The 13,337-nt window shown below is 39.3% G+C and overlaps 1 long non-coding RNA gene across 1 annotated transcript in view; it reads right to left on the reverse strand.

Moving 5' to 3' along the window:
- LOC131481383 (uncharacterized) overlaps positions 1 to 10,232 on the reverse strand; it is a 276,701-nt gene extending 266,469 nt beyond the window's left edge. The window contains exon 1 of the long non-coding RNA XR_009246272.1: positions 10,093 to 10,232. This is a non-coding gene — a long non-coding RNA (uncharacterized LOC131481383). The remainder of the gene's footprint in view (positions 1 to 10,092) is intronic.
- Between the last annotated feature and the right edge of the window lie 3,105 nt (positions 10,233 to 13,337).

Raw genomic sequence — 13,337 nt, forward strand, 5'->3', positions numbered from 1 at the left:
TGTGGAGAGCAGCAGGATACTTTTCAATTCATGAGCAGCATTTACACTTGCTGGAGAACTTCCCCATTCCATCTGGGGACACTTACCAGTCACCCAATTCTGAGCTCAGTTCTCTCTCCCTTTAGCAGCTACATCAACCACACTATCTGCTTTCCAAAGGGGAGTCTGGTACTCTTGTTGGACTTTTTTCTTGTGTCATGCTCTGTTTTCATCTAAATGATCCTCAAAATATGAACTCAGGTCTTCAACTGGCCTTAGCATTTAGAATTCCTAACCCGCATGTTTTACTATTGATTTAGGGCTCAAATATGGCTCAAAACAAACTCCCTTTTTGTATCATCAATTATATAATCGAATTTGTAAATGCTTTGGGAGCAAGAAATGATATTTCTTTAGTCTTCAATGTTGGGCAGAATGTTCTCTATACTATAAGTGTCTGTGATGAGTAGCATCATTTGCCTACCTGCTCTGTGTTCTATGCTTGAGTAAAACAGTTTTTGCCTGAAGTTATACTCATTCTATACTTCAGCTTACTTATCTAGTTGTCACTAAAACTTCTCTTTTCTAAACATTAAGACAGCCTTGTTAGATTTACATCATTCTCTTCACCCTCCACTGCACACATCCTAATTTAACATTTCTTTAAAGACGAATCTAGGATTGTAGCGTAATCTTGATCAACTGAAACCAGCTGAGTAATTGAGGTGATTTATTTACTTCTTTGGTATTAGTATTATAGTGGCAAAGACAAATGGAATATTGAAAGCTTAAGATACTTATGAATCACAGGTTATTCATGTCACCAAGGAAAATACCTCTTAATAAATGTAGGGAAAAAAATCCCTTCCAGAAAAAATTTGGGCATCATGTATGAAGTAAAAAGTCTACGATGGAAGGAAAATACTTGATAAATGTTCCATAATTGGGATTAAACAGATGGTGATTTTTGAAAAAAAAAGTCATCTTCTACAAATCATCTCAGTATTGTCTGATATACCATTACTGCTTCTGCCTTTGATTTGATGTGTTCCCTTTTGAGTTCTAGATATCAAATTATATTACTTATTCAAAAAAAAAGGAAATATTAAAGAATGACCAGGACTATTAAAAGAAATATGCACCTGGAATATGCACCTTATTCATTATTACTGATTACTCTTAGTCTTTTTTTCTAAGCTCTCCCTGACAACTTTACTAAGGTTAGCAAGGAAGAAAGCTATTTGTAAAACAAATTCAAACATTTGGACCCGGCATGGTAACCTAGTGGCTTAAGTCTTTGCCTTGCATGAGCCAGGATCCAATATGGGTATTGGTTCCTATGGTAGCTGCTTCACTTCCTATCTGGCTTACTGCTTGTGGCCCGTGAAAGCAGGCCAAAAACTTTGGGATCCTGTACCTGCATAGGAGACCTGAAAGAAGCTCCTGGCTCCTGGCCTTGGATTAACTCAGCTCAGACGAGGTCTTTGAGGCCATTTGGGGAGTAAATCGGTGGACAGAGATCCTTCTCTCTGTCTTTCCTTTTCTCTGTAATTCTGACTTTCTAATAAAAAAGAAATCTAAAAAAAAAAAAGAAAAATTCAAATGCTTGAACTTTTCTGTATGGATGAATGGTTTGCCAAAACCTATGTCATCTTAGTCAGTCATGACTTTTCCCATTCTTTGGAAAAACAAAAATTTGACAACAATGTATCATGCAGATAGCAGAAAGATCTCAATCATTCCCTTCTCTTTAATCAATCTCAATATGATGGTTAAATGAACAAAACTGTGTCATAAAATAGTCATGCAATATAGACAAAACTTAGTAAGATAATATTTATGATTATTGCTTGAAAAAGTGATTTGAAAAACACATATAAATTGAAAAAAATGTTGAATGTGGTGTGGACCTATATTATTATTTTTCAAAATCAGATAAATCCATTTTCCATGGCATCTCACTGGGTATTCCATACTAATTCCAACCTCATGTAATTTCAACCTAAACTTCCTCTGACTCCATTCTTTGTACTACTGAACTCCTGGAAAAACAGATAATCACACAGTTCTATCCCACTGGCAATTCATTGTACCTTTAGTGTTGATTAGGACTATCTAACCAAACTTAGGACATCCTTCTTAAATACCTTTAGCAGTCAGTTCAACAAATAACATGGCTTCAAAGTCACTCACACACCCTCCCTCTCTCCTTCACTCACATTCCTTCCCATAGTTATGTGCATCTCTGTAAGGAACAGCTTTAGGAAATGGGAAGAGGACTTCCTGGCAGCTACAAACACCACTCTGGCTAACTGTATCCTGAGAATTAGTGAGGGAGACTTGCATTTGTGGGTGTATATTTCTATTCTGTGAATCTAATATTTGTTTCTATTATTCGACTGATAGAACCCAAATTAAAAAACATCTTGATAATTTCTTTGCTCTTTCAAGTTTTCCCCTCCCCAATCCTCAGCCCAACATTTTGAACAGTGTCCTGATGAAATTTGTTGCTATTGAGTCTTTTTTTTTTCAGATTTTTTTTCATTTTCATTGCAAAGAGAGGAGGAGAGACAGAATAAGATCTTCCCTCCAATGATTCACTCCCCAAGCAGTGACAACCACCAGAGCTGCGCCGATCTGAAGCCAGGAACCTTTTCCGGGTCTGTCACATGGGTGCAGGGTCCCAAGACTTTGAACTGACCTGCACTTTTTTCCCAGGCCACAAGCAGGGCTGCTGGGATTAGAACCTGTACCCAAATGGAATCCTGGTGCAAGCAAGGTGATAATTTCATCCACTAGACTACTGCACAGGGCCTGTTGCTATTTGGTAAATATAAGACCAAATGCAAATTAAATATAAAAGGCCTAAATCTCCATGTCGAAAATAAGAGACTTTACCATCTTGGTCCCTGCTTTATTGTATAGCACTTGCTTTAGAAAATTACAAGTATAAATTCTTGTGACTTGCAAAAGGCATACACCTTTTTTTGTAATTAAATAAGTCATATTTTAGCACCAGAATGCAGACCATCTTTCTGAAGCGTGTGTTCCAGAGAAAATCATCCCCTCACTTCCCAGTTGTTTTGGCCAGACTAAGAGCCTGGCATCAGGGGTAACCAGGCTGCAAGCTGCATAATTACTCTTTCATAAATATATATCTATATATGTATCTAGATCATCTATATCTATCTATGTAGATAGATTGAGAAAGAGAAGGGAAATTAGTTGACAGAGAAGGTCCATATTAACAGGTTGAGTTAGGATTATCAAGGCTTCTTATTTGAGGACAACCATGAGGAAATGAACATAAAGGACAGTGTCTATTCACCAATGCAAAGGGCAAAATTTCTTTCTGTCCTTATAATCCCTTTAGCAGACTGCTAGTGATGCAAATTTTATTCTTATTTAATCTTTATTCAGTAATAAAACTGTTTTCTTTCTCTCTTGCTTTGTGGAGAGGTTTTGCAAGTTGGCGTATTAGGGTGCATTTCCCAATGGAAGCTATCATCAACCTCATTTTACAGAAAAGAGACCGATTAAGGAGACTCACTGCTTGTAACAGATAGAACAAGAAAAGCAAATAAGCCTAATCCAGACATATAGCACTGGATGCCATCATCTCACAACTTTCCAATTCTCCCAGTAAAATCCTCCCCCCTGAATTTCATGTAATGAACCTGGGTACTTTACTCATACCCTTTGAGCTTCAAGTTTTTATGCAGTATTGGCCATATGGTGGGTATGCAAAGAGTAATTGTGATTAGCTATAAATTTCTCTTAAAATATATGCAATCTGGAGATGCTTATAAGAACGCACTTCTTTTTAGCAGTGAAACTATTTCTCCTGCTGCATTTCTCTCGAATTTCTCTTCTTTTTCATTTGAAATTTACATGCATTCCTGTTAATGTGGCATTAAAAGAAAGCAGCTGTGTTTACTCTAAGCCTATTCAAATGAAGTTGAAGGGAAACCCATCCTTCTACAAAGAAACAAAAAATAAGTCAAGACTAAATTCAAAGAAAACTGAACTACATTTTTCTTTACTCCAATGATTTTCCACTCTCATTGTTAGACAAACTGTTTCCACCATTTTTGTCATTTAGTCCTTCTACAAATTCAACTTTTGTATCATTTCATTAGAATGCATCAAATGATGGTATACAAAGTTAAAATACAGGATCTGAAGGAATATCATCTCTTTCTTTTCTAACTTCCAGCTAATTTTGTGCAAAAGCTGTGATTTGGAAGAAATCTTTGAACTCAGGTTTGTGACTCGCAATATGTGTAAGGCTGCCAAACTCAGCAAATGAAAATACAGCTGGAACTATAAAGCTGTGCGCAGTTGAGTGCTGTGGATAAAGCATCAATGGGATTGTGTGGATTTAGTGACCACTAATAAATATTGGCTTCTATCATTACGTTTTGCTCATTATTGAAACCAGCTCTTCTTATGTTTTCTATCACATGAACTTTTACAACTTGAAGTCCAGTGTTAACAAAGAACTCTAGGTAACAACAAAATATCCCTCAATCTGGACAGTACAAAATATATTATTTCAAATCTTAAATTAATATCTAAACCTAATTAAAAGCACTAAATGCCTGTGCTAACCTGAAATAAATCTGAACACAAACAGCAAATGTTACGAATTATTATTGTCTTCTTATTCATATTTAATATATTTTAATGGAGTATTTTACTCAGCAAATATTTAACATCTGACCCAGACTAACATTGTCTAGCATTGTTTTGTATGGCATTTTCCATCAAAGCATTGTTAAAGTTTCCAGGGTCAATTACTTTGGAAAGGAACAAATCTTTTTATTTTTCAGAGAAAAAATATTTTGGTAGTCTGAAGAATAAAAGTAAATGTAGTAAAGAAACAATATTTCAATACATATACACCTGCCTTTATTATTTACTAAAAGTAATTATTTCCTATAAATTTTCCGGCTTATTAACATTAATTTACTTAATTAATTAACATTAATTAACATTGATTTACTTTTACCTCAGTTTGTAAATTCATATCTACAATTATATGTTCTTTTTCCTGAACCTCCCTACTGGTAAAATACGCACACACACACACACACACAAATTCCTGCTGTAGTTTTTATCCAGGAACCCTCTTTACACTTAAAACATGACAAAAGAAGAAAAGTTTTGCATTGCCAGTTGCTTATACCTGTTTCTCTCCTGGCTGAAGCCACTGTGTGAGAAATCAGAACAAGGTAACTAACCTATGGGGAGAAGTAAAGGAACCTGACATGCTATGTCCTCATCTAGCAACAGATTTCCCTGACAATATCTTTATCCTATTACCTGTACTTACTGAAGGAACTGTGTTATGGATACTACACAGAGTGGATGTATCTCTGGGAACATACTGCAAGAAGTTCTTGGTTTCCTCACATACCACACATAGATTAATAATTTTGTTCAAATGAAAAATCTGACATTTTAGACTTTCATTTCTTTTTGTAAATACCTGTATGCAAACCACGTGGTCCCCATAACCACATTGATCATGTGGCTGCATAAGAGCTGCTGCTAAAATCATGAGACAAGTGTAGCACATTACACAAGTTCAGAAGAAGAATCAAACTGAAGGACTCTCAGTATTTGTAGTTGCTACCTGTTTATCTCCAGTACCAATAGTTAGATTGCACTTTTAAAAATGATAAGTAAACATATATAGGAATAAAATGCCTTCATAGTTTCCATTTATCCATTTGTATCTGGTGATTTGCTTATAATTCCTGATGCATATTTTTGTTAACTATAAGAACCAATTTGGGAGAGAAGAAAGCAAAATGTGGATGTGTGGAAGGTCGCCTCCAAGCATGAAAACATCACAATTATTTATACAATGACTGTAAGACTCTACCTCTGGCAGAATTCTTTATAGGCTTCCCACTGCTGCTAAAAATACAATTTTTAAAATTTTTTATTTATTGTTTGAAAGGTAGAGAAAGAGAAGCAGAGAGATTTTCTACAGGCTGATTTGTGTCCCAAATGCCCACAAGAGCCAAAGCTGGGCCAATCCAAAGGAAATAATTTCTTTCTTTTATTTTTTTTTTAAACATTATGACACAGTTTAATAGGCATTAGGGCTTCTTCTCCCTTTCCCCCCTCCTTTGTTCTCCTCTCCAGTCTTTGGGTGTCTCCCGAACGCCCTCAGGAGTCCACCATACATGCTGGTCTCCCACATGGATGCCAGAGCCCCAGCCATTTCCTGCTGCTTTCCAGACCATTAGCAACACAATGGATGGGAAATGACTGGGACTTGAACCAGCACCCACATAGGACACTCCAGTCACCGGCAGCAGTTTAACCCCTTATGGCACCGTACTGGCCCTAAAATATCTTTTTCATTTTGTCATTCTATCTTTCTAAGCAATCAGTTCACAGAGGACCAGGGAAGTCAGCAAATCCATATTCAGACTTGGGCTCATTCTAATGGTGTATTTCTCTGTGCAAACCACCAACTCTCAGGGCACTCAATTTCATGTCTGAAAGTTAGCTGATAAAACAGTGATCTCCAAAGCCTCCAACACTATTCCAACCTTCTAGCCATCTACTCCCACAGCAAACAGAACTTGACAGTTGTCACCTGAATATGCCTGTACTCTTAAATCCCCCAATGTTATCTGATCACTCTGTACAGACTGACTAGTCTCTGCTTTTGTACAGTCCACCCACACTTGAAACACCTCCTCAAATATCACTCCCTCCAAATGCTCCCATCACTCTCCCAGTAGGAAGTAGCAGTTTCCTAGCAGTCATTATCTTTCATACAATACTTGATGGATGTCCCCCTTTTATTGCCATGTCCTGTGAATTTTCTAATCCAGCTGATTAAACTTCCTGACAATGGGAATGGTTTTCACATACACATTTTATGTATTCAAAACATTTACTTGTGTTCTCAATTCAAATTCATGTCAATATTTTTAATTATGAGCATCAGTATGAAAACCTTCTAGAAAATGTAGTTCTAAAATGTAGACATGATATAGACTTTTATATTGTCCTCTATTTTTCTCTTCTTTATTATAGAATCAACAAATTTTTTAACAGTTTGTAATTAGTTTTTCTTAGTCCAGGTAATAGCAATATTATTCATCCTCTTTGAATGGGCTTTGACAGTCTGATTACTGTGACGATCTCAAACATTGTCATTTTTTTTACTTCCTCAGCAGAACTAAAACACATACTGAAATATTTTCTGCAATCTAGACAACATCTAGTTTTATTATAAAGCATGTTTAGCTGAAGGCTTCTGCAGGTGCCATGGTCTTGATGACCCATTTCATTACCCAATCAGCCCGGATACTCAGAGAAAGCTCAAATGGATGGAGGAGGGCCCTCAAACTCCTATCTGGGAACTGTTAAAATGGCCTTTAAAGTTTATAATAGTTGTGAGGAAGCAGCTGAACAGGCAAGGGCTAGATTACAGAAAAAGGTCACCCTTCAGTCCTAGGCATTGAGGGCAGCCCTACAGCCAGCCACGCCAGGTGTAGCCCAGACACCACCCCTGGGAGCCTGCTTAAATGCAGGCAGGAATGAGACTGGTCCAGATAGTGTCCCAACCAAGGTTCTTGCAGGTCTATTATACCATATCCATGCTGCAGATGAACAGGTCACTGGAAATTGGATTGCCCAATGCAGGCGTCTGGCAATCCACCTCCATTGAACTTTGCAGCCTCCCCCGGAGCAGTCCTATCAATCCAGCCAACAACCAAACTCTTGGAACTGGCTGAGGATTATTCTGTGTTGCCTGCTCATGCTGGCCATATGAATCTTTCCCAGATATCAGTTATGAGTATTGATGCAACACTTTCTAAACCCTTACAGATGGGTCGTTTGCCATGCTCCCTCAAGGGAATACCCTTCATATTCCTTCCTGGTCATCCCCTCGTGCCCCACTGCATTGTTTGGACAAGATATCTTGTCCATACTGAGGGCCTCCCTCACCCTGTTCAGAACTCAGACTGTGCTGATGTCACTTCAACAGCAACCTTCACTAAGGATGCTCTTAATCTCACTTTACTGCATCTGTTGGCTATATTATCCTCACACCGACTCTAAATATGCATTTTTTCATAGCTCACTGTCACTTGCCACAGGAATTTCAGATACTCGCTCACCCTGGTTGACACTCTTTCACAACATGACCTCCTGACTGCTATTCAGACAATGGACCCGCTTTTACTATACAGGTGACTCAATGGGGTTCAGAAGCTCTAAACATCTGAACGCTCCACATTCCTTACCACCCCAGACATCAGGAAATGGGGCTCTCCTCCTAAAGAATTGCAGCTGAAGTCTCTAAAACCTAAGCAGACAGGACCTCATACAGTGATCTGGATCACATCACAACAGCAGAACTAGTAGGACATTCTGCCTGACATCATGTCTTGTGCCCTAAGTTGATCCCCAGCTCATACCAATGGACTTTCCTACCACTGCAGCCAATGCATCTTGGCTTTCTCACTGGTCCCCATTCTCTCCTTCCCTTCCCTTCTCATCCCCTACATACATGGAAATGACAAGCACTTCATATGGCAATTATAACTTCAAGAAACATAGAGCACCAGGGGTAAGGTACAGATCAGTTACTGGGAGTTGAAGACTGTGCATCCCATGGATGCAAGGCCCCAATCTCCATCAAAATCCCATGGGATACAAGCCTATAGGGATCAAGGCCAAAGAAATACAGCCAATGGGGAAAATGGGTATGTGACCCCCGCTCTCATAATGATCTGTTTCACCTACAACCAGTTCTATGACTACGGTTGTAAGTGGCAGGATACATTTGGAGATTGCCTGTATTACTCTTATCGAAGGCACATCTTTATAACAGATCCAATAACGAACTCCAGGAAAGACGTATGCGCACCATGATACTCTATTCATTAATATCCATGACCCCAAGGAACCCAGGTGGGCTCATGGGGGTCAGAGGTAAAGTTATTACTCAGTATATTCATCCACCTGTTGGATGACCACCACAATCTTCCAATCTTACACAAACACCGCCCTGCCTGCTGTGCGCAACTGGATGATCAGGTCACCCAGATACACCAAGTAGACTGGGACATTCAGCAACAGATACCATCCCAGGAAAGCACTGGCAACCCCTTTTTGTGGTTCTCCCTCATCCAGCAGGGGGCGCCTGTGCTCCACTACACGGCTGCAGGTAATGTTTCAGACTGTTGATGCACCTCGCTGCAGCAGCCCTCTCTAATCACGGTCCCCATAACAGGCCCTGTAAATACCTCCTCTACACCCCCTGGAGTCCCATTCTTCCATCTTCCCCTTCCACTGCTGTATGACCCTGACTCTCAGATTGTGTCCATCTGCTACAAGGTCATGGCGGGGGACGGAAGGACCAAGGCAAAAACATCAGGTACCACGATAGGGGGCTGAGAGTCGCAGGTTTCTGGTACACCACCAATGTGGCTGTCACTCTCAGACCCTTAATGCCTCTTTGGGGATTTTCTTTTGGTGCAACAGCACCTTGACCAAGCATATAAATATCTATATGTCTCTCCCCTGCATCCCATTCTATAGTTTCCCAACTTACACTACATAGTGAGGGGAAGGCTTTTCACTCTGCAACTAACTCCAGACACACCATTTCACCGTGAAAGAAAGGTGATATTCCTGCCATTAGTAGCAGGACTCTCCCTTGCCTCTTATCTTGTAGCTGCCGGAGTGGAAAGTCGAGGCTTCCCCCATAATGTCGTTGCCTCACAGAACCTAAAAGATCGACAACAATCGCTCTCGAGGCCTCAGCTGCATCCACCGATTCCCTTCGACTGGAAATCACCTCCCTAGCATGAGTGGCGCTCCTAAATCTTCAGGCTCTGGATCCCCTGATTGCAGATAAAGGAGGAACCTGCCTCTTTCTACAGGAGGAGTGCTGCTCCCACCTCAGTGAGTTCGGCCTAGTGAAGGAAAATATCAACAACCCCTAACCACCGTGAGAGGAACTGAAAAACAAATATACTCAAAATGTCCCTTTTCCTTTGGTGGCCGGCACTCTATTTGTTATTTGCCTGCTCCTCATGTTTGCACGCTGTTTGCTCAGGTTTATCTACTCACGTATGAGGGCGGTCTCTCAAGTGGCCTTCAACCAGACGCTACTCCATCCCTACACTCCGGTGTCCACGGAACCTCTTCGGAACCTGGCATAGGGACAATGCCCCTCCTCGGCAGGAAATAGCCAGCTCGACTTTGTTGCCCTTTTTCCTATTACCAAGAAGCCAGAACGAAAACTTTCACCTCAGATGTGAGGTGAGTTTGCAACAGCTCACTAGCACCTCTGACCAGACCCGGAAGAGGCGGCGCAGGTCCTGCACGTCACCAGGGCGACGGAACCCGGCTGGACCAATGGCGCACTCGGGCCCGCCTTTCCTCTCCTAATAAGGACCGGATTGGCACCCGCTCAGGTTTCCACGTCAGCAGGGGGTATAAAAGCCTTCTTCATGCTTCTTTGTGCGCCTTTTTCATCTGTGCCTCATCTTCCCCGCTGGTCCGGCTTTTTGCCTCACCATTGCATGGAGAAAAGGGCCGAGAACAGATTTTTCCCACACTACCCCTCCTCCCCCCATAAAGTCCTCTTGTCGACAGTGGGCTGAAGTTTGTGTTTTTTTTCCTTTCACTGGTGGTTGGCGAACCTTACAGTAGCCTGCTCTACCCACTGTGATTCTCGCTCAGAACTAATACATTAGAAAGACACAAGACTACTCTGCTACCTCTGCAGTGTCTGACAAACAAATCCAGGATTTTCCCTCGTTTTCTTACCTCAAAACATCCTCAATCTCTCCCTTGAAGACCTCCTTTGTCATACGGCCATTTTAAAGTATTCAATGAAATTCAAATGCTTTGCGGATGAATTTTCTAACTCTTATAACCAAGACTATTAATATTAATTAAGGCATAAGACAAATCATTGTCTCGTATAACTCTTCCTTAAAAGCAAGAAGAAAAGGGCAAATCTGAAGCCTCTTCGGTTTAGTTATTTTTTTCCCACCGGTTTTAAAAGCTCAAGTGGTCCTTGTAACACGATTCATGTTGGTTTTATTTAAGAACTTCAAAGAGTCAAGTCTATTTTCTGAAACTGGAGATGCAAAACAATTTGTTTTAATTGGATTGGAGTATTCCAGGTTGAACTCTGAGTTAGCACTTTCCTGTTGGATTCAAATGCCCTCCCCACTTTGCAGTCGCCTACTTTGGCAGTTACAGAGATGCTACAGTCCCCAGCTGAAATGGAACGTGGACAATATCGGAAACAATGTAAAAACCCACCCCATAAAACATCAAGGCAACAAAAAGGTTTCAATTTGGAATGTGTGTTTTTCTGATTTTGGTCCCAACCATAAAGATCTAAATATTCTTATAAAGTAACATGATTCATAATAAGGGATTGTTACTATGGCAAAAGCAAGCGGCAAGGCACACACTCATATGTTGGGTTGGAATTCTGCCATCACTATGACGGCTGTGGCTTTTCTCCTTTTGGCCTTCCATTTTTACATACCTAGTGCATGGCACATTCCCAGCACAATACACATAAACCTGTGGTCTCTTACTGCTTAATTATGGCTCGTATTTCCAGCATATGCTTCTTAGTGTCAACATAAGAAAAAAAGCCTACTTTGATTTGGACCAAATTTAATGCCTTTAAAATATTCAAATATGCTGTTTTACAATAACATATAGCCACGAACAACATTTTTCATTTATTTCTCACAGTATCTCTGTTTAAGGATAAATCATGCATTCTAATAGTAAATTACAGAAAAACGTTTCTTTGCTGCCACTTGGATTTCTGTATTAGTGTTTATTAAATCTTTAAGAACGTAAATAACCCTATGATAAAATTCAAGAAAATCACATACATTTATGCTATAGTGGATTTTAGTATATAAAAATGTAACATTGATTTTATAAAGCAACATAGCAGAACTAGGCTTTAGGTAGATTCATACTGTGTCATACTGCATTATCAAACTGACTTCTCAGATTTAAAGTAAATTTTTGATTCCTCTCCTATCTCCTTTCCCATCTAAGCAGAAGATTAAGGTTGGACATATACAGACAATCCTCAGAGAAATTAGGAAGGAAAAATCATTCTTGGTTTCCCTCTTAACTAGTCACACCATTATGCATTTATGTTTCATCAAATCTTCATGCTTCTCAATAATGATGACCTCAGAGTAACCTTGGAACAATGTGCGGGGAGGAATGGATCAGACATTATCACAGTCGTGGTTTTAGGTCTCCCTATACTTGAATGCTTCCAATGGATACTTTACTGAAACACATAGCATCAAACTTTAATAACCAAATTTCATTTCCTTCAGGAATGAATAGCAATCTGTAATGAGTTTTTAAAAATATTTATATATGGATTAAATGGATTTATTTTCCATCTTCATCATTAGAATGTCATCTCACTGAGGCCACAAAGTTTTCAGCAAATCCCAGAGAAATAAGCCAATGGTTGTAGCCATGGAATCTTCTTGCCATTCCAAGGTCATACCATGGGCTCATCCTGAAGTAAAAAATAGAGGAAATGACCCTTTGGACAGTACTAGTCTGATACATTCTTTTATCATGTCTTTTGCACACAATTAGCATGAAGACAAAAGTGTTCAGCACCTTCTAATAGCTTCTTGCTGTATTAAAACCAACTACAGAAAACCTAGCTCACTGTAGTTATGATTTTCTGCGACAGGACAGGTCATAAAAATGTCAATGTGAAATATATGACTATTTGGAATAGACAAGTTCTCTTCCACAATGATTCCTTTGTGTTTCAATTGACCTGCCATTTCCTGTTAAAGAAGAAAAGGAGAGTTGGGAGCTACCTTGAGAAGTCCCTGTATCCTTTCCCTGTCCTCTTATTAGTGTCCTGCTGTGCTGAAAAAGAACAAATTGGAAACAAACATTACACACTGGTCTATCTTTCTGCATATTTAAATACCAATTCCATCTCTATGCTATAGAATGCATCATATACTATTTATGAAAAATTACTCACTGCAGCAATTATGCCCTAAAGAATATCCTGGGGACTAAAGGAACAAAGACAGCATTCTGAGCAAACATCGTAGTCAGGGAGGAGAAAAAGATTCTTAGAAAGGTTACACAATTTTCTTTAAAAATGCTAAATCACAGCTTGACACACATGAAGTATATTTTACTCATTGATTATCCATGTTTCATTCAAATAAAATGACTTACAATATTCACTGGATAGATGGTAATTATTACATTCCATGGCTACTTAAAGATGATACAAACTGGTGTTTTAATAGAATTATCTTGAAAATAATGAAACC

The sequence above is a fragment of the Ochotona princeps genome, chromosome 11, assembly GCF_030435755.1.
Source record: "Ochotona princeps isolate mOchPri1 chromosome 11, mOchPri1.hap1, whole genome shotgun sequence".
Taxonomy (NCBI): Eukaryota; Metazoa; Chordata; class Mammalia; order Lagomorpha; family Ochotonidae; genus Ochotona; species Ochotona princeps.